The sequence below is a fragment of the Ranitomeya imitator genome, chromosome 6 (assembly GCF_032444005.1).
Source record: "Ranitomeya imitator isolate aRanImi1 chromosome 6, aRanImi1.pri, whole genome shotgun sequence".
NCBI lineage: Eukaryota > Metazoa > Chordata > Amphibia > Anura > Dendrobatidae > Ranitomeya > Ranitomeya imitator.
The window spans coordinates 571730136-571751689 of record NC_091287.1 but is presented as its reverse complement, the minus strand read 5'-3'; positions in this window follow the sequence as shown (position 1 = coordinate 571751689).

The window sequence follows — 21554 nt, the reverse complement described above, 5'->3', positions numbered from 1 at the left end:
AGCTCAGTGCTGAGGACAGTAGATCGGAGGAGCTGGAGCGAGGACCTCAGATAATCCCCCCGGTGTACACAGCTCAGTGCTGAGGACAGTAGATCGGAGGAGCTGGAGCGAGGACCTCAGATAATCCCTCCGGTGTACACAGCTCAGTGCTGAGGACAGTAGATCGGAGGAGCTGGAGCGAGGACCTCAGATAATCCCCCCGGTGTACACAGCTCAGTGCTGAGGACAGTAGATCGGGGGAGCTGGAGCGAGGACCTCAGATAATCCCCCCGGTGTACACAGCTCAGTGCTGAGGACAGTAGATCGGAGGAGCTGGAGCGAGGACCTCAGATAATCCCTCCGGTGTACACAGCTCAGTACTGAGGACAGTAGATCGGAGGAGCTGGAGCGAGGACCTCAGATAATCCCCCCGGTGTACACAGCTCAGTGCTGAGGACAGTAGATCGGAGGAGCTGGAGCGAGGACCTCAGATAATCCCTCCGGTGTACACAGCTCAGTGATGAGGACAGTAGATCGGTTGAGCTGGAGCGAGGACCTCAGATAATCCCCCCGGTGTACACAGCTCAGTGCTGAGGATAGTAGATCGGAGGAGCTGGAGCGAGGACCTCAGATAATCCCCCCGGTGTACACAGCTCAGTGCTGAGGATAGTAGATCGGAGGAGCTGGAGCGAGGACCTCAGATAATCCCCCCGGTGTACACAGCTCAGTACTGAGGACAGTAGATCGGAGGAGCTGGAGCGAGGACCTCAGATAATCCCTCCGGTGTACACAGCTCAGTGCTGAGGATAGTAGATCGGAGGAGCTGGAGCGAGGACCTCAGATAATCCCTCCGGTGTACACAGCTCAGTGCTGGGGACAGTAGATCGGAGGAGCTGGAGCGGGGACCTCAGATAATCCCCCCGGTGTACACAGCTCAGTGCTGAGGACAGTAGATCGGAGGAGCTGGAGCGAGGACCTCAGATAATCCCTCCGGTGTACACAGCTCAGTGCTGAGGACAGTAGATCGGAGGAGCTGGAGCGAGGACCTCAGATAATCCCTCCGGTGTACACAGCTCAGTGCTGAGGACAGTAGATCGGAGGAGCTGGAGCGAGGACCTCAGATAATCCCCCCGGTGTACACAGCTCAGTGCTGAGGACAGTAGATCGGAGGAGCTGGAGCGAGGACCTCAGATAATCCCTCCGGTGGACACAGCTCAGTGCTGAGGACAGTAGATCGGAGGAGCTGGAGCGAGGACCTCAGATAATCCCCCCGGTGTACACAGCTCAGTGCTGAGGACAGTAGATCGGGGGAGCTGGAGCGAGGACCTCAGATAATCCCCCCGGTGTACACAGCTCAGTGCTGAGGACAGTAGATCGGAGGAGCTGGAGCGAGGACCTCAAATAATCCCTCCGGTGTACACAGCTCAGTACTGAGGACAGTAGATCGGAGGAGCTGGAGCGAGGACCTCAGATAATCCCCCCGGTGTACACAGCTCAGTGCTGAGGACAGTAGATCGGAGGAGCTGGAGCGAGGACCTCAGATAATCCCCCCGGTGTACACAGCTCAGTGCTGGGGACAGTAGATCGGAGGAGCTGGAGCGAGGACCTCAGATAATCCCTCCGGTGTACACAGCTCAGTACTGAGGACAGTAGATCGGGGGAGCTGGAGCGAGGACCTCAGATAATCCTCCCGGTGTACACAGCTCAGTACTGAGGACAGTAGATCGGGGGAGCTGGAGCGAGGACCTCAGATAATCCCCCCGGTGTACACAGCTCAGTGCTGAGGACAGTAGACCGGAGGAGCTGGAGCGAGGACCTCAGATAATCCCCCCGATGTACACAGCTCAGTGCTGAGGACAGTAGATCGGAGGAGCTGGAGCGAGGACCTCAGATAATCCCCCCGGTGTACACAGCTCAGTGCTGAGGACAGTAGATCGGAGGAGCTGGAGCGAGGACCTCAGATAATCCCCCCGGTGTACACAGCTCAGTGGTGAGGACCTCAGATAATCCCCCCGGTGTACACAGCTCAGTACTGAGGACAGTAGATCGGAGGAGCTGGAGCGAGGACCTCAGATAATCCCTCCGGTGTACACAGCTCAGTGCTGAGGACAGTAGATCGGAGGAGCTGGAGCGAGGACCTCAAATAATCCCTCCGGTGTACACAGCTCAGTACTGAGGACAGTAGATCGGGGGAGCTGGAGCGAGGACCTCAGATAATCCCTCCGGTGTACACAGCTCAGTACTGAGGACAGTAGATCGGGGGAGCTGGAGCGAGGACCTCAGATAATCCCCCCGGTGTACACAGCTCAGTGCTGAGGACAGTAGATCGGGGGAGCTGGAGCGAGGACCTCAGATAATCCCCCCGGTGTACACAGCTCAGTGCTGAGTACAGTAGATCGGAGGAGCTGGAGCGAGGACCTCAGATAATCCCTCCGGTGTACACAGCTCAGTGCTGAGGACTGTAGATCGGGGGAGCTGGAGCGAGGACCTCAGATAATCCCCCCGGTGTACACAGCTCAGTGCTGAGGACAGTAGATCGGAGGAGCTGGAGCGAGGACCTCAGATAATCCCCCCGGTGTACACAGCTCAGTGCTGAGGACAGTAGATCGGAGGAGCTGGAGCGAGGACCTCAGATAATCCCTCCGGTGTACACAGCTCAGTGCTGAGGACAGTAGATCGGAGGAGCTGGAGCGAGGACCTCAGATAATCCCCCCGGTGTACACAGCTCAGTGCTGAGGACAGTAGATCGGAGGAGCTGGAGCGAGGACCTCAGATAATCCCTCCGGTGTACACAGCTCAGTGCTGAGGACAGTAGATCGGAGGAGCTGGAGCGAGGACCTCAGATAATCCCCCCGGTGTACACAGCTCAGTACTGAGGACAGTAGATCGGAGGAGCTGGAGCGAGGACCTCAGATAATCCCCCCGGTGTACACAGCTCAGTGCTGGGGACAGTAGATCGGAGGAGCTGGAGCGAGGACCTCAGATAATCCCCCCGGTGTACACAGCTCAGTGCTGAGGACAGTAGATCGGAGGAGCTGGAGCGAGGACCTCAGATAATCCCCCCGGTGTACACAGCTCAGTGGTGAGGACCTCAGATAATCCCCCCGGTGTACACAGCTCAGTGCTGAGGACAGTAGATCGGAGGAGCTGGAGCGAGGACCTCAGATAATCCCCCCGGTGTACACAGCTCAGTGCTGAGGACAGTAGATCGGAGGAGCTGGAGCGAGGACCTCAGATAATCCCCCCGGTGTACACAGCTCAGTGGTGAGGATGGTAGATCGGGGGAGCTGGAGCGAGGACCTCAGATAATCCCCCCGGTGTACACAGCTCAGTGCTGAGGACAGTAGATCGGGGGAGCTGGAGCGAGGACCTCAGATAATCCCTCCGGTGTACACAGCTCAGTGCTGAGGATGGTAGATCGGGGGAGCTGGAGCGAGGACCTCAGATAATCCCTCCGGTGTACACAGCTCAGTACTGAGGACAGTAGATCGGAGGAGCTGGAGCGAGGACCTCAGATAATCCCTCCGGTGTACACAGCTCAGTACTGAGGACAGTAGATCGGAGGAGCTGGAGCGAGGACCTCAGATAATCCCTCCGGTGTACACAGCCTAGTGCTGAGGACTGTAGATCGGGGGAGCTGGAGCGAGGACCTCAGATAATCCCCCCGGTGTACACAGCTCAGTGATGAGGACAGTAGATCGGAGGAGCTGGAGCGAGGACCTCAGATAATCCCTCCGGTGTACACAGCTCAGTGCTGAGGACAGTAGATCGGAGGTGCTGGAGCGAGGACCTCAGATAATCCCTCCGGTGTACACAGCTCAGTGCTGAGGACAGTAGATCGGAGGAGCTGGAGCGAGGACCTCAGATAATCCCTCCGGTGTACACAGCTCAGTACTGAGGACAGTAGATCGGAGGAGCTGGAGCGAGGACCTCAGATAATCCCCCCGGTGTACACAGCTCAGTGCTGAGGACAGTAGATCGGAGGAACTGGAGCGAGGACCTCAGATAATCCCCCCGGTGTACACAGCTCAGTACTGAGGACAGTAGATCGGAGGAGCTGGAGCGAGGACCTCAGATAATCCCTCCGGTGTACACACCTCTGTGCTGAGGACAGTAGATCGGGGGAGTTGGAGCGAGGACCTCAGATAATCCCCCCGGTGTACACAGTTCAGTACTGAGGACAGTAGATCGGAGGAGCTGGAGCGAGGACCTCAGATAATCCCTCCGGTGTACACAGCTCAATGCTGAGGACAGTAGATCGGTGGAGCTGGAGCGAGGACCTCAGATAATCCCTCCGGTGTACACAGCTCAGTACTGAGGACAGTAGATCGGAGGAGCTGGAGCGAGGACCTCAGATAATCCCCCCGGTGTACACAGCTCAGTGCTGAGGACAGTAGATCGGTGGAGCTGGAGCGAGGACCTCAGATAATCCCCCCGGTGTACACAGCTCAGTGCTGAGGACAGTAGATCGGAGGAGCTGGAGCGAGGACCTCAGATAATCCCCCCGGTGTACACAGTTCAGTACTGAGGACAGTAGATCGGAGGAGCTGGAGCGAGGACCTCAGATAATCCCTCCGGTGTACACAGCTCAGTGCTGAGGACAGTAGATCGGTGGAGCTGGAGCGAGGACCTCAGATAATCCCTCCGGTGTACACAGCTCAGTACTGAGGACAGTAGATCGGAGGAGCTGGAGCGAGGACCTCAGATAATCCCCCCGGTGTACACAGCTCAGTGCTGAGGACAGTAGATCGGAGGAGCTGGAGCGAGGACCTCAGATAATCCCCCCGGTGTACACAGCTCAGTGCTGAGGACAGTAGATCGGAGGAGCTGGAGCGAGGACCTCAGATAATCCCCCCGGTGTACACAGCTCAGTGCTGAGGACAGTAGATCGGGGGAGCTGGAGCGAGGACCTCAGATAATCCTCCCGGTGTACACAGCTCAGTGCTGAGGACAGTAGATCGGTGGAGCTGGAGCGAGGACCTCAGATAATCCCCCCGGTGTACACAGCTCAGTGCTGAGGACAGTAGATCGGAGGAGCTGGAGCGAGGACCTCAGATAATCCCTCCGGTGTACACAGCTCAGTACTGAGGACAGTAGATCGGAGGAGCTGGAGCGAGGACCTCAGATAATCCCCCCGGTGTACACAGCTCAGTGCTGAGGACAGTAGATCGGGGGAGCTGGAGCGAGGACCTCAGATAATCCCCCCGGTGTACACAGCTCAGTGCTGAGGACAGTAGATCGGAGGAGCTGGAGCGAGGACCTCAGATAATCCCCCCGGTGTACACAGCTCAGTGCTGAGGACGGTAGATCGGAGGAGCTGGAGCGAGGACCTCAGATAATCCCTCCGGTGTACACAGCTCAGTACTGAGGACAGTAGATCGGAGGAGCTGGAGCGAGGACCTCAGATAATCCCCCCGGTGTACACAGCTCAGTGCTGAGGACAGTAGATCGGGGGAGCTGGAGCGAGGACCTCAGATAATCCCCCCGGTGTACACAGCTCAGTGCTGAGGACAGTAGATCGGAGGAGCTGGAGCGAGGACCTCAGATAATCCCCCCGGTGTACACAGCTCAGTGCTGAGGACGGTAGATCGGGGGAGCTGGAGCGAGGACCTCAGATAATCCCTCCGGTGTACACAGCTCAGTGCTGAGGACGGTAGATCGGAGGAGCTGGAGCGAGGACCTCAGATAATCCCTCCGATGTACACAGCTCAGTGCTGAGGACAGTAGATCGGAGGAGCTGGAGCGAGGACCTCAGATAATCCCCCCGGTGTACACACCTCTGTGCTGAGGACAGTAGATCGGAGGAGCTGGAGCGAGGACCTCAGATAATCCCTTCGATGTACACAGCTCAGTACTGAGGACAGTAGATCGGAGGAGCTGGAGCGAGGACCTCAGATAATCCCTTCGGTGTACACAGCTCAGTGCTGAGGACAGTAGATCGGGGGAGCTGGAGCGAGGACCTCAGATAATCCCCCCGGTGTACACAGCTCAGTGCTGAGGACAGTAGATCGGAGGAGCTGGAGCGAGGACCTCAGATAATCCCTCCGGTGTACACAGCTCAGTGCTGAGGACGGTAGATCGGAGGAGCTGGAGCGAGGACCTCAGATAATCCTCCCGGTGTACACAGCTCAGGGCTGAGGACAGTAGATCGGAGGAGCTGGAGCGAGGACCTCAGATAATCCCCCCGATGTACACAGCTCAGTACTGAGGACAGTAGATCGGAGGAGCTGGAGCGAGGACCTCAGATAATCCCTCCGGTGTACACAGCTCAGTACTGAGGACAGTAGATCGGAGGAGCTGGAGCGAGGACCTCAGATAATCCCCCCGGTGTACACAGCTCAGTGCTGAGGACAGTAGATCGGGGGAGCTGGAGCGAGGACCTCAGATAATCCCCCCGGTGTACACAGCTCAGTGCTGAGGACAGTAGATCGGAGGAGCTGGAGCGAGGACCTCAGATAATCCCCCCGATGTACACAGCTCAGTACTGAGGACAGTAGATCGGAGGAGCTGGAGCGAGGACCTCAGATAATCCCTCCGGTGTACACAGCTCAGTACTGAGGACAGTAGATCGGAGGAGCTGGAGCGAGGACCTCAGATAATCCCCCCGGTGTACACAGCTCAGTGCTGAGGACAGTAGATCGGGGGAGCTGGAGCGAGGACCTCAGATAATCCCCCCGGTGTACACAGCTCAGTGCTGAGGACAGTAGATCGGAGGAGCTGGAGCGAGGACCTCAGATAATCCCTCCGGTGTACACAGCTCAGTGCTGAGGACGGTAGATCAGAGGAGCTGGAGCGAGGACCTCAGATAATCCCCCCGGTGTACACAGCTCAATACTGAGGACAGTAGATCGGGGGAGCTGGAGCGAGGACCTCAGATAATCCCACCGGTGTACACAGCTCAGTACTGAGGACAGTAGATCGGAGGAGCTGGAGCGAGGACCTCAGATAATCCCCCCGGTGTACACAGCTCAGTACTGAGGACAGTAGATCGGAGGAGCTGGAGCGAGGACCTCAGATAATCCCCCCGATGTACACAGCTCAGTGCTGAGTACAGTAGATCGGAGGAGCTGGAGCGAGGACCTCAGATAATCCCCCCGGTGTACACAGCTCAGTGCTGAGGACAGTAGATCGGAGGAGCTGGAGCGAGGACCTCAGATAATCCCTCCGGTGTACACAGCTCAGTGCTGAGGACGGTAGATCGGAGGAGCTGGAGCGAGGACCTCAGATAATCCCCCCGGTGTACACAGCTCAGTGCTGAGGACAGTAGATCGGAGGAGCTGGAGCGAGGACCTCAGATAATCCCTCCGGTGTACACAGCTCAGTGCTGAGGACGGTAGATCGGAGGAGCTGGAGCGAGGACCTCAGATAATCCCTCCGGTGTACACAGCTCAGTGCTGAGGACGGTAGATCGGAGGAGCTGGAGCGAGTACCTCAGATAATCCCCCCGGTGTACACAGCTCAGTGCTGAGGACAGTAGATCGGAGGAGCTGGAGCGAGGACCTCAGATAATCCCTCCGGTGTACACAGCTCAGTGCTGAGGACCGTAGATCGGAGGAGCTGGAGCGAGGACCTCAGATAATCCCTCCGGTGTACACAGCTCAGTGCTGAGGACAGTAGATTGGGGGAGCTGGAGCGAGGACCTCAGATAATCCCCCCGGTGTACACAGCTCAGTGCTGAGGACAGTAGATCGGAGGAGCTGGAGCGAGGACCTCAGATAATCCCTCCGGTGTACACAGCTCAGTGCTGAGGACCTCAGATAATCCCCCCGGTGTACACAGCTCAGTACTGAGGACAGTAGATCGGAGGAGCTGGAGCGGGGACCTCAGATAATCCCTCCGGTGTACACAGCTCAGTACTGAGGACAGTAGATCGGAGGAGCTGGAGCGAGGACCTCAGATAATCCCTCCGGTGTACACAGCTCAGTACTGAGGACAGTAGATCGGAGGAGCTGGAGCGAGGACCTCAGATAATCCCTCCGGTGTACACAGCTCAGTGCTGAGGACAGTAGATCGGGGGAGCTGGAGCGAGGACCTCAGATAATCCCTCCGGTGTACACAGCTCAGTGCTGAGGACAGTAGATCGGGGGAGCTGGAGCGAGGACCTCAGATAATCCCCCCAGTGTACACAGCTCAGTGCTGAGGACAGTAGATCGGGGGAGCTGGAGCGAGGACCTCAGATAATCCCCCCGGTGTACACAGCTCAGTGCTGAGGACAGTAGATCGGAGGAGCTGGAGCGAGGACCTCAGATAATCCCCCCAGTGTACACAGCTCAGTGCTGAGGACAGTAGATCGGGGGAGCTGGAGCGAGGACCTCAGATAATCCCTCCGGTGTACACAGCTCAGTGCTGAGGACAGTAGATCGGGGGAGCTGGAGCGAGGACCTCAGATAATCCCCCCGGTGTACACAGCTCAGTGCTGAGGACAGTAGATCGGAGGAGCTGGAGCGAGGACCTCAGATAATCCCCCCAGTGTACACAGCTCAGTGCTGAGGACAGTAGATCGGGGGAGCTGGAGCGAGGACCTCAGATAATCCCCCCGGTGTACACAGCTCAGTGCTGAGGACAGTAGATCGGAGGAGCTGGAGCGAGGACCTCAGATAATCCCCCCGGTGTACACAGCTCAGTGCTGAGGACAGTAGATCGGAGGAGCTGGAGCGAGGACCTCAGATAATCCCCCCGGTGTACACAGCTCAGTGCTGAGGATAGTAGATCGGAGGAGCTGGAGCGAGGACCTCAGATAATCCCTCCGGTGTACACAGCTCAGTGCTGAGGACAGTAGATCGGAGGAGCTGGAGCGAGGACCTCAGATAATCCCCCCGGTGTACACAGCTCAGTACTGAGGACAGTAGATCGGGGGAGCTGGAGCGAGGACCTCAGATAATCCCCTCGGTGTACACAGCTCAGTACTGAGGACAGTAGATCGGAGGAGCTGGAGCGAGGACCTCAGATAATCCCTCCGGTGTACACAGCTCAGTGCTGAGGATAGTAGATCGGAGGAGCTGGAGCGAGGACCTCAGATAATCCCCCCGGTATACACAGCTCAGTGCTGAGGACGGTAGATCGGAGGAGCTGGAGCGAGGACCTCAGATAATCCCCCCGGTGTACACAGCTCAGTGCTGAGGATAGTAGATCGGAGGAGCTGGAGCGAGGACCTCAGATAATCCCTCCGGTGTACACAGCTCAGTGCTGAGGATAGTAGATCGGAGGAGCTGGAGCGAGGACCTCAGATAATCCCCCCGGTGTACACAGCTCAGTGCTGAGGACGGTAGATCGGAGGAGCTGGAGCGAGGACCTCAGATAATCCCCCCGGTGTACACAGCTCAGTGCTGAGGACAGTAGATCGGAGGAGCTGGAGCGAGGACCTCAGATAATCCCCCCGGTGTACACAGCTCAGTGCTGAGGATAGTAGATCGGAGGAGCTGGAGCGAGGACCTCAGATAATCCCCCCGGTGTACACAGCTCAGTGCTGAGGACGGTAGATCGGAGGAGCTGGAGCGAGGACCTCAGATAATCCCCCCGGTGTACACAGCTCAGTGCTGAGGACGGTAGATCGGAGGAGCTGGAGCGAGGACCTCAGATAATCCCCCCGGTGTACACAGCTCAGTGCTGAGGACAGTAGATCGGAGGAGCTGGAGCGAGGACCTCAGATAATCCCCCGGTGTACACAGCTCAGTGCTGAGGACAGTAGATCGGAGGAGCTGGAGCGAGGACCTCAGATAATCCCCCCGGTGTACACAGCTCAGTACTGAGGACAGTAGATCGGAGGAGCTGGAGCGAGGACCTCAGATAATCCCCCCGGTGTACACAGCTCAGTGCTGAGGACGGTAGATCGGAGGAGCTGGAGCGAGGACCTCAGATAATCCCCCCGGTGTACACAGCTCAGTGCTGAGGACGGTAGATCGGAGGAGCTGGAGCGAGGACCTCAGATAATCCCTCCGGTGTACACAGCTCAGTACTGAGGACAGTAGATCGGAGGAGCTGGAGCGAGGACCTCAGATAATCCCTCCGGTGTACACAGCTCAGTGCTGAGGACAGTAGATTGGGGGAGCTGGAGCGAGGACCTCAGATAATCCCCCCGGTGTACACAGCTCAGTGCTGAGGATAGTAGATCGGAGGAGCTGGAGCGAGGACCTCAGATAATCCCCCCGGTGTACACAGCTCAGTGCTGAGGACGGTAGATCGGAGGAGCTGGAGCGAGGACCTCAGATAATCCCCCCGGTGTACACAGCTCAGTGCTGAGGACAGTAGATCGGAGGAGCTGGAGCGAGGACCTCAGATAATCCCCCCGGTGTACACAGCTCAGTACTGAGGACAGTAGATCGGAGGAGCTGGAGCGAGGACCTCAGATAATCCCCCCGGTGTACACAGCTCAGTGCTGAGGACGGTAGATCGGAGGAGCTGGAGCGAGGACCTCAGATAATCCCCCCGGTGTACACAGCTCAGTGCTGAGGACAGTAGATCGGAGGAGCTGGAGCGAGGACCTCAGATAATCCCTCCGGTGTACACAGCTCAGTGATGAGGACAGTAGATCGGAGGAGCTGGAGCGAGGACCTCAGATAATCCCTCCGGTGTACACAGCTCAGTGCTGAGGACAGTAGATCAGAGGAGCTGGAGCGAGGACCTCAGATAATCCCTCCGGTGTACACAGCTCAGTGCTGAGGATAGTAGATCGGAGGAGCTGGAGCGAGGACCTCAGATAATCCCCCCGGTGTACACACCTCTGTGCTGAGGACAGTAGATCGGAGGAGCTGGAGCGAGGACCTCAGATAATCCCTTCGATGTACACAGCTCAGTACTGAGGACAGTAGATCGGAGGAGCTGGAGCGAGGACCTCAGATAATCCCTCCGGTGTACACAGCTCAGTGCTGAGGACGGTAGATCGGAGGAGCTGGAGCGAGGACCTCAGATAATCCCTCCGGTGTACACAGCTCAGTACTGAGGACAGTAGATCGGAGGAGCTGGAGCGAGGACCTCAGATAATCCCTCCGGTGTACACAGCTCAGTGCTGAGGACGGTAGATCGGAGGAGCTGGAGCGAGGACCTCAGATAATCCCCCCGGTGTACACAGCTCAGTACTGAGGACAGTAGATCGGAGGAGCTGGAGCGAGGACCTCAGATAATCCCTCCTGTGTACACAGCTCAGTGCTGAGGATAGTAGATCGGAGGAGCTGGAGCGAGGACCTCAGATAATCCCCCCGGTGTACACAGCTCAGTGCTGAGGACGGTAGATCGGAGGAGCTGGAGCGAGGACCTCAGATAATCCCCCCGGTGTACACAGCTCAGTGCTGAGGACAGTAGATCGGAGGAGCTGGAGCGAGGACCTCAGATAATCCCCCCGGTGTACACAGCTCAGTACTGAGGACAGTAGATCGGAGGAGCTGGAGCGAGGACCTCAGATAATCCCCCCGGTGTACACAGCTCAGTGCTGAGGACGGTAGATCGGAGGAGCTGGAGCGAGGACCTCAGATAATCCCCCCGGTGTACACAGCTCAGTGCTGAGGACAGTAGATCGGAGGAGCTGGAGCGAGGACCTCAGATAATCCCTCCGGTGTACACAGCTCAGTGCTGAGGATGGTAGATCGGAGGAGCTGGAGCGAGGACCTCAGATAATCCCTCCGGTGTACACAGCTCAGTGCTGAGGACGGTAGATCGGAGGAGCTGGAGCGAGGACCTCAGATAATCCCCCCGGTGTACACAGCTCAGTACTGAGGACAGTAGATCGGAGGAGCTGGAGCGAGGACCTCAGATAATCCCTCCGGTGTACACAGCTCAGTACTGAGGACAGTAGATCGGAGGAGCTGGAGCGAGGACCTCAGATAATCCCCCCGGTGTACACAGCTCAGTGCTGAGGACGGTAGATCGGAGGAGCTGGAGCGAGGACCTCAGATAATCCCCCCGGTGTACACAGCTCAGTACTGAGGACAGTAGATCGGAGGAGCTGGAGCGAGGACCTCAGATAATCCCTCCGGTGTACACAGCTCAGTGCTGAGGACGGTAGATCGGAGGAGCTGGAGCGAGGACCTCAGATAATCCCCCCGGTGTACACAGCTCAGTACTGAGGACAGTAGATCGGAGGAGCTGGAGCGAGGACCTCAGATAATCCCTCCAGTGTACACAGCTCAGTACTGAGGACAGTAGATCGGAGGAGCTGGAGCGAGGACCTCAGATAATCCCCCCGGTGTACACAGCTCAGTACTGAGGACAGTAGATCGGAGGAGCTGGAGCGAGGACCTCAGATAATCCCCCCGGTGTACACAGCTCAGTGCTGAGGACGGTAGATCGGAGGAGCTGGAGCGAGGACCTCAGATAATCCCTCCGGTGTACACAGCTCAGTACTGAGGACAGTAGATCGGAGGAGCTGGAGCGAGGACCTCAGATAATCCCTCCGGTGTACACAGCTCAGTGCTGAGGACGGTAGATCGGAGGAGCTGGAGCGAGGACCTCAGATAATCCCCCCGGTGTACACAGCTCAGTACTGAGGACAGTAGATCGGAGGAGCTGGAGCGAGGACCTCAGATAATCCCTCCGGTGTACACAGCTCAGTACTGAGGACAGTAGATCGGAGGAGCTGGAGCGAGGACCTCAGATAATCCCTCCGGTGTACACAGCTCAGTGCTGAGGACAGTAGATCGGAGGAGCTGGAGCGAGGACCTCAGATAATCCCCCCGGTGTACACAGCTCAGTGCTGAGGACGGTAGATCGGGGGAGCTGGAGCGAGGACCTCAGATAATCCCCCCGGTGTACACAGCTCAGTACTGAGGACAGTAGATCGGAGGAGCTGGAGCGAGGACATCAGATAATCCCCCCAGTGTACACAGCTCAGTGCTGAGGACAGTAGATCGGGGGAGCTGGAGCGAGGACCTCAGATAATCCCCCCGGTGTACACAGCTCAGTGCTGAGGACAGTAGATCGGAGGAGCTGGAGCGAGGACCTCAGATAATCCCTCCGGTGTACACAGCTCAGTACTGAGGACAGTAGATCGGAGGAGCTGGAGCGAGGACCTCAGATAATCCCCCCGATGTACACAGCTCAGGGCTGAGGATAGTAGATCGGGGGAGCTGGAGCGAGGACCTCAGATAATCCCCCCGGTGTACACAGCTCAGTGCTGAGGACAGTAGATCGGAGGAGCTGGAGCGAGGACCTCAGATAATCCCTCCGGTGTACACAGCTCAGTGATGAGGACAGTAGATCGGTTGAGCTGGAGCGAGGACCTCAGATAATCCCCCCGGTGTACACAGCTCAGTGCTGAGGATAGTAGATCGGAGGAGCTGGAGCGAGGACCTCAGATAATCCCCCCGGTGTACACAGCTCAGTGCTGAGGATAGTAGATCGGAGGAGCTGGAGCGAGGACCTCAGATAATCCCCCCGGTGTACACAGCTCAGTACTGAGGACAGTAGATCGGAGGAGCTGGAGCGAGGACCTCAGATAATCCCTCCGGTGTACACAGCTCAGTGCTGAGGATAGTAGATCGGAGGAGCTGGAGCGAGGACCTCAGATAATCCCTCCGGTGTACACAGCTCAGTGCTGGGGACAGTAGATCGGAGGAGCTGGAGCGGGGACCTCAGATAATCCCCCCGGTGTACACAGCTCAGTGCTGAGGACAGTAGATCGGAGGAGCTGGAGCGAGGACCTCAGATAATCCCTCCGGTGTACACAGCTCAGTGCTGAGGACAGTAGATCGGAGGAGCTGGAGCGAGGACCTCAGATAATCCCTCCGGTGTACACAGCTCAGTGCTGAGGACAGTAGATCGGAGGAGCTGGAGCGAGGACCTCAGATAATCCCCCCGGTGTACACAGCTCAGTGCTGAGGACAGTAGATCGGAGGAGCTGGAGCGAGGACCTCAGATAATCCCTCCGGTGTACACAGCTCAGTGCTGAGGATGGTAGATCGGGGGAGCTGGAGCGAGGACCTCAGATAATCCCCCCGGTGTACACAGCTCAGTGCTGAGGACAGTAGATCGGAGGAGCTGGAGCGAGGACCTCAGATAATCCCTCCGGTGTACACAGCTCAGTGCTGAGGATAGTAGATCGGAGGAGCTGGAGCGAGGACCTCAGATAATCCCCCCGGTGTACACAGCTCAGTGCTGAGGACAGTAGATCGGAGGAGCTGGAGCGAGGACCTCAGATAATCCCTCCGGTGTACACAGCTCAGTGCTGAGGATAGTAGATCGGAGGAGCTGGAGCGAGGACCTCAGATAATCCCTCCGGTGTACACAGCTCAGTGCTGGGGACAGTAGATCGGAGGAGCTGGAGCGGGGACCTCAGATAATCCCCCCGGTGTACACAGCTCAGTGCTGAGGACGGTAGATCAGAGGAGCTGGAGCGAGGACCTCAGATAATCCCTCCGGTGTACACAGCTCAGTGCTGAGGACAGTAGATCGGAGGAGCTGGAGCGAGGACCTCAGATAATCCCCCCGGTGTACACAGCTCAGTGCTGAGGACAGTAGATCGGAGGAGCTGGAGCGAGGACCTCAGATAATCCCTCCGGTGTACACAGCTCAGTGCTGAGGACAGTAGATCGGAGGAGCTGGAGCGAGGACCTCAGATAATCCCTCCGGTGTACACAGCTCAGTGCTGAGGACAGTAGATCGGAGGAGCTGGAGCGAGGACCTCAGATAATCCCCCCGGTGTACACAGCTCAGTGCTGAGGACAGTAGATCGGAGGAGCTGGAGCGAGGACCTCAGATAATCCCTCCGGTGTACACAGCTCAGTGCTGAGGACAGTAGATCGGAGGAGCTGGAGCGAGGACCTCAGATAATCCCCCCGGTGTACACAGCTCAGTGCTGAGGACAGTAGATCGGGGGAGCTGGAGCGAGGACCTCAGATAATCCCCCCGGTGTACACAGCTCAGTGCTGAGGACAGTAGATCGGAGGAGCTGGAGCGAGGACCTCAGATAATCCCTCCGGTGTACACAGCTCAGTACTGAGGACAGTAGATCGGAGGAGCTGGAGCGAGGACCTCAGATAATCCCCCCGGTGTACACAGCTCAGTGCTGAGGACAGTAGATCGGAGGAGCTGGAGCGAGGACCTCAGATAATCCCTCCGGTGTACACAGCTCAGTGATGAGGACAGTAGATCGGTTGAGCTGGAGCGAGGACCTCAGATAATCCCCCCGGTGTACACAGCTCAGTGCTGAGGATAGTAGATCGGAGGAGCTGGAGCGAGGACCTCAGATAATCCCCCCGGTGTACACAGCTCAGTGCTGAGGATAGTAGATCGGAGGAGCTGGAGCGAGGACCTCAGATAATCCCCCCGGTGTACACAGCTCAGTACTGAGGACAGTAGATCGGAGGAGCTGGAGCGAGGACCTCAGATAATCCCTCCGGTGTACACAGCTCAGTGCTGAGGATAGTAGATCGGAGGAGCTGGAGCGAGGACCTCAGATAATCCCTCCGGTGTACACAGCTCAGTGCTGGGGACAGTAGATCGGAGGAGCTGGAGCGGGGACCTCAGATAATCCCCCCGGTGTACACAGCTCAGTGCTGAGGACAGTAGATCGGAGGAGCTGGAGCGAGGACCTCAGATAATCCCTCCGGTGTACACAGCTCAGTGCTGAGGACAGTAGATCGGAGGAGCTGGAGCGAGGACCTCAGATAATCCCTCCGGTGTACACAGCTCAGTGCTGAGGACAGTAGATCGGAGGAGCTGGAGCGAGGACCTCAGATAATCCCCCCGGTGTACACAGCTCAGTGCTGAGGACAGTAGATCGGAGGAGCTGGAGCGAGGACCTCAGATAATCCCTCCGGTGTACACAGCTCAGTGCTGAGGACAGTAGATCGGAGGAGCTGGAGCGAGGACCTCAGATAATCCCCCCGGTGTACACAGCTCAGTGCTGAGGACAGTAGATCGGGGGAGCTGGAGCGAGGACCTCAGATAATCCCCCCGGTGTACACAGCTCAGTGCTGAGGACAGTAGATCGGAGGAGCTGGAGCGAGGACCTCAAATAATCCCTCCGGTGTACACAGCTCAGTACTGAGGACAGTAGATCGGAGGAGCTGGAGCGAGGACCTCAGATAATCCCCCCGGTGTACACAGCTCAGTGCTGAGGACAGTAGATCGGAGGAGCTGGAGCGAGGACCTCAGATAATCCCCCCGGTGTACACAGCTCAGTGCTGGGGACAGTAGATCGGAGGAGCTGGAGCGAGGACCTCAGATAATCCCTCCGGTGTACACAGCTCAGTACTGAGGACAGTAGATCGGGGGAGCTGGAGCGAGGACCTCAGATAATCCTCCCGGTGTACACAGCTCAGTACTGAGGACAGTAGATCGGGGGAGCTGGAGCGAGGACCTCAGATAATCCCCCCGGTGTACACAGCTCAGTGCTGAGGACAGTAGACCGGAGGAGCTGGAGCGAGGACCTCAGATAATCCCCCCGGTGTACACAGCTCAGTGCTGAGGACAGTAGATCGGAGGAGCTGGAGCGAGGACCTCAGATAATCCCCCCGGTGTACACAGCTCAGTGCTGAGGACAGTAGATCGGAGGAGCTGGAGCGAGGACCTCAGATAATCCCCCCGGTGTACACAGCTCAGTGGTGAGGACCTCAGATAATCCCCCCGGTGTACACAGCTCAGTACTGAGGACAGTAGATCGGAGGAGCTGGAGCGAGGACCTCAGATAATCCCTCCGGTGTACACAGCTCAGTGCTGAGGACAGTAGATCGGAGGAGCTGGAGCGAGGACCTCAAATAATCCCTCCGGTGTACACAGCTCAGTACTGAGGACAGTAGATCGGGGGAGCTGGAGCGAGGACCTCAGATAATCCCCCCGGTGTACACAGCTCAGTACTGAGGACAGTAGATCGGGGGAGCTGGAGCGAGGACCTCAGATAATCCCTCCGGTGTACACAGCTCAGTACTGAGGACAGTAGATCGGGGGAGCTGGAGCGAGGACCTCAGATAATCCCTCCGGTGTACACAGCTCAGTACTGAGGACAGTAGATCGGGGGAGCTGGAGCGAGGACCTCAGATAATCCCCCCGGTGTACACAGCTCAGTGCTGAGGACAGTAGATCGGGGGAGCTGGAGCGAGGACCTCAGATAATCCCCCCGGTGTACACAGCTCAGTGCTGAGTACAGTAGATCGGAGGAGCTGGAGCGAGGACCTCAGATAATCCCTCCGGTGTACACAGCTCAGTGCTGAGGACTGTAGATCGGGGGAGCTGGAGCGAGGACCTCAGATAATCCCCCCGGTGTACACAGCTCAGTGCTGAGGACAGTAGATCGGAGGAGCTGGAGCGAGGACCTCAGATAATCCCCCCGGTGTACACAGCTCAGTGCTGAGGACAGTAGATCGGAGGAGCTGGAGCGAGGACCTCAGATAATCCCTCCGGTGTACACAGCTCAGTGCTGAGGACAGTAGATCGGAGGAGCTGGAGCGAGGACCTCAGATAATCCCCCCGGTGTACACAGCTCAGTGCTGAGGACAGTAGATCGGAGGAGCTGGAGCGAGGACCTCAGATAATCCCTCCGGTGTACACAGCTCAGTGCTGAGGACAGTAGATCGGAGGAGCTGGAGCGAGGACCTCAGATAATCCCCCCGGTGTACACAGCTCAGTACTGAGGACAGTAGATCGGAGGAGCTGGAGCGAGGACCTCAGATAATCCCCCCGGTGTACACAGCTCAGTGCTGGGGACAGTAGATCGGAGGAGCTGGAGCGAGGACCTCAGATAATCCCCCCGGTGTACACAGCTCAGTGCTGAGGACAGTAGATCGGAGGAGCTGGAGCGAGGACCTCAGATAATCCCCCCGGTGTACACAGCTCAGTGGTGAGGACCTCAGATAATCCCCCCGGTGTACACAGCTCAGTGCTGAGGACAGTAGATCGGAGGAGCTGGAGCGAGGACCTCAGATAATCCCCCCGGTGTACACAGCTCAGTGCTGAGGACAGTAGATCGGAGGAGCTGGAGCGAGGACCTCAGATAATCCCCCCGGTGTACACAGCTCAGTGGTGAGGATGGTAGATTGGGGGAGCTGGAGCGAGGACCTCAGATAATCCCCCCGGTGTACACAGCTCAGTACTGAGGACAGTAGATCGGAGGAGCTGGAGCGAGGACCTCAGATAATCCCTCCGGTGTACACAGCTCAGTACTGAGGACAGTAGATCGGAGGAGCTGGAGCGAGGACCTCAGATAATCCCTCCGGTGTACACAGCCTAGTGCTGAGGACTGTAGATCGGGGGAGCTGGAGCGAGGACCTCAGATAATCCCCCCGGTGTACACAGCTCAGTGATGAGGACAGTAGATCGGAGGAGCTGGAGCGAGGACCTCAGATAATCCCTCCGGTGTACACAGCTCAGTGCTGAGGACAGTAGATCGGAGGTGCTGGAGCGAGGACCTCAGATAATCCCTCCGGTGTACACAGCTCAGTGCTGAGGACAGTAGATCGGAGGAGCTGGAGCGAGGACCTCAGATAATCCCTCCGGTGTACACAGCTCAGTACTGAGGACAGTAGATCGGAGGAGCTGGAGCGAGGACCTCAGATAATCCCCCCGGTGTACACAGCTCAGTGCTGAGGACAGTAGATCGGAGGAGCTGGAGCGAGGACCTCAGATAATCCCCCCGGTGTACACAGCTCAGTACTGAGGACAGTAGATCGGAGGAGCTGGAGCGAGGACCTCAGATAATCCCTCCGGTGTACACACCTCTGTGCTGAGGACAGTAGATCGGGGGAGTTGGAGCGAGGACCTCAGATAATCCCCCCGGTGTACACAGTTCAGTACTGAGGACAGTAGATCGGAGGAGCTGGAGCGAGGACCTCAGATAATCCCTCCGGTGTACACAGCTCAATGCTGAGGACAGTAGATCGGTGGAGCTGGAGCGAGGACCTCAGATAATCCCTCCGGTGTACACAGCTCAGTACTGAGGACAGTAGATCGGAGGAGCTGGAGCGAGGACCTCAGATAATCCCCCCGGTGTACACAGCTCAGTGCTGAGGACAGTAGATCGGTGGAGCTGGAGCGAGGACCTCAGATAATCCCCCCGGTGTACACAGCTCAGTGCTGAGGACAGTAGATCGGAGGAGCTGGAGCGAGGACCTCAGATAATCCCCCCGGTGTACACAGTTCAGTACTGAGGACAGTAGATCGGAGGAGCTGGAGCGAGGACCTCAGATAATCCCTCCGGTGTACACAGTTCAGTACTGAGGACAGTAGATCGGAGGAGCTGGAGCGAGGACCTCAGATAATCCCCCCGGTGTACACAGCTCAGTGCTGAGGACGGTAGATCGGGGGAGCTGGAGCGAGGACCTCAGATAATCCCCCCGGTGTACACAGCTCAGTACTGAGGACAGTAGATCGGAGGAGCTGGAGCGAGGACCTCAGATAATCCCCCCGGTGTACACAGCTCAGTGCTGAGGACAGTAGATCGGAGGAGATGGAGCGAGGACCTCAGATAATCCCCCCGGTGTACACAGCTCAGTGCTGAGGACAGTAGATCGGTGGAGCTGGAGCGAGGACCTCAGATAATCCCTCCGGTGTACACAGCTCAGTACTGAGGACAGTAGATCGGAGGAGCTGGAGCGAGGACCTCAGATAATCCCCCCGGTGTACACAGCTCAGTGCTGAGGACAGTAGATCGGAGGAGCTGGAGCGAGGACCTCAGATAATCCCCCCGGTGTACACAGCTCAGTGCTGAGGACAGTAGATCGGAGGAGCTGGAGCGAGGACCTCAGATAATCCCCCCGGTGTACACAGCTCAGTGCTGAGGACAGTAGATCGGGGGAGCTGGAGCGAGGACCTCAGATAATCCTCCCGGTGTACACAGCTCAGTGCTGAGGACAGTAGATCGGTGGAGCTGGAGCGAGGACCTCAGATAATCCCCCTGGTGTACACAGCTCAGTGCTGAGGACAGTAGATCGGAGGAGCTGGAGCGAGGACCTCAGATAATCCCTCCGGTGTACACAGCTCAGTACTGAGGACAGTAGATCGGAGGAGCTGGAGCGAGGACCTCAGATAATCCCCCCGGTGTACACAGCTCAGTGCTGAGGACAGTAGATCGGGGGAGCTGGAGCGAGGACCTCAGATAATCCCCCCGGTGTACACAGCTCAGTGCTGAGGACAGTAGATCGGAGGAGCTGGAGCGAGGACCTCAGATAATCCCCCCGGTGTACACAGCTCAGTGCTGAGGACGGTAGATCGGAGGAGCTGGAGCGAGGACCTCAGATAATCCCTCCGGTGTACACAGCTCAGTACTGAGGACAGTAGATCGGAGGAGCTGGAGCGAGGACCTCAGATAATCCCCCCGGTGTACACAGCTCAGTGCTGAGGACAGTAGATCGGAGGAGCTGGAGCGAGGACCTCAGATAATCCCCCCGGTGTACACAGCTCAGTGCTGAGGACGGTAGATCGGGGGAGCTGGAGCGAGGACCTCAGATAATCCCTCCGGTGTACACAGCTCAGTGCTGAGGACGGTAGATCGGAGGAGCTGGAGCGAGGACCTCAGATAATCCCTCCGATGTACACAGCTCAGTGCTGAGGACAGTAGATCGGAGGAGCTGGAGCGAGGACCTCAGATAATCCCCCCGGTGTACACACCTCTGTGCTGAGGACAGTAGATCGGAGGAGCTGGAGCGAGGACCTCAGATAATCCCTTCGATGTACACAGCTCAGTACTGAGGACAGTAGATCGGAGGAGCTGGAGCGAGGACCTCAGATAATCCCTTCGGTGTACACAGCTCAGTGCTGAGGACAGTAGATCGGGGGAGCTGGAGCGAGGACCTCAGATAATCCCCCCGGTGTACACAGCTCAGTGCTGAGGACAGTAGATCGGAGGAGCTGGAGCGAGGACCTCAGATAATCCCTCCGGTGTACACAGCTCAGTGCTGAGGACGGTAGATCGGAGGAGCTGGAGCGAGGACCTCAGATAATCCTCCCGGTGTACACAGCTCAGGGCTGAGGACAGTAGATCGGAGGAGCTGGAGCGAGGACCTCAGATAATCCCCCCGATGTACACAGCTCAGTACTGAGGACAGTAGATCGGAGGAGCTGGAGCGAGGACCTCAGATAATCCCTCCGGTGTACACAGCTCAGTACTGAGGACAGTAGATCGGAGGAGCTGGAGCGAGGACCTCAGATAATCCCCCCGGTGTACACAGCTCAGTGCTGAGGACAGTAGATCGGGGGAGCTGGAGCGAGGACCTCAGATAATCCCCCCGGTGTACACAGCTCAGTGCTGAGGACAGTAGATCGGAGGAGCTGGAGCGAGGACCTCAGATAATCCCCCCGATGTACACAGCTCAGTACTGAGGACAGTAGATCGGAGGAGCTGGAGCGAGGACCTCAGATAATCCCTCCGGTGTACACAGCTCAGTACTGAGGACAGTAGATCGGAGGAGCTGGAGCGAGGACCTCAGATAATCCCCCCGGTGTACACAGCTCAGTGGTGAGGACCTCAGATAATCCCTCCGGTGTACACAGCTCAGTGCTGAGGACGGTAGATCAGAGGAGCTGGAGCGAGGACCTCAGATAATCCCCCCGGCGTACACAGCTCAATACTGAGGACAGTAGATCGGGGGAGCTGGAGCGAGGACCTCAGGTAATCCCACCGGTGTACACAGCTCAGTACTGAGGACAGTAGA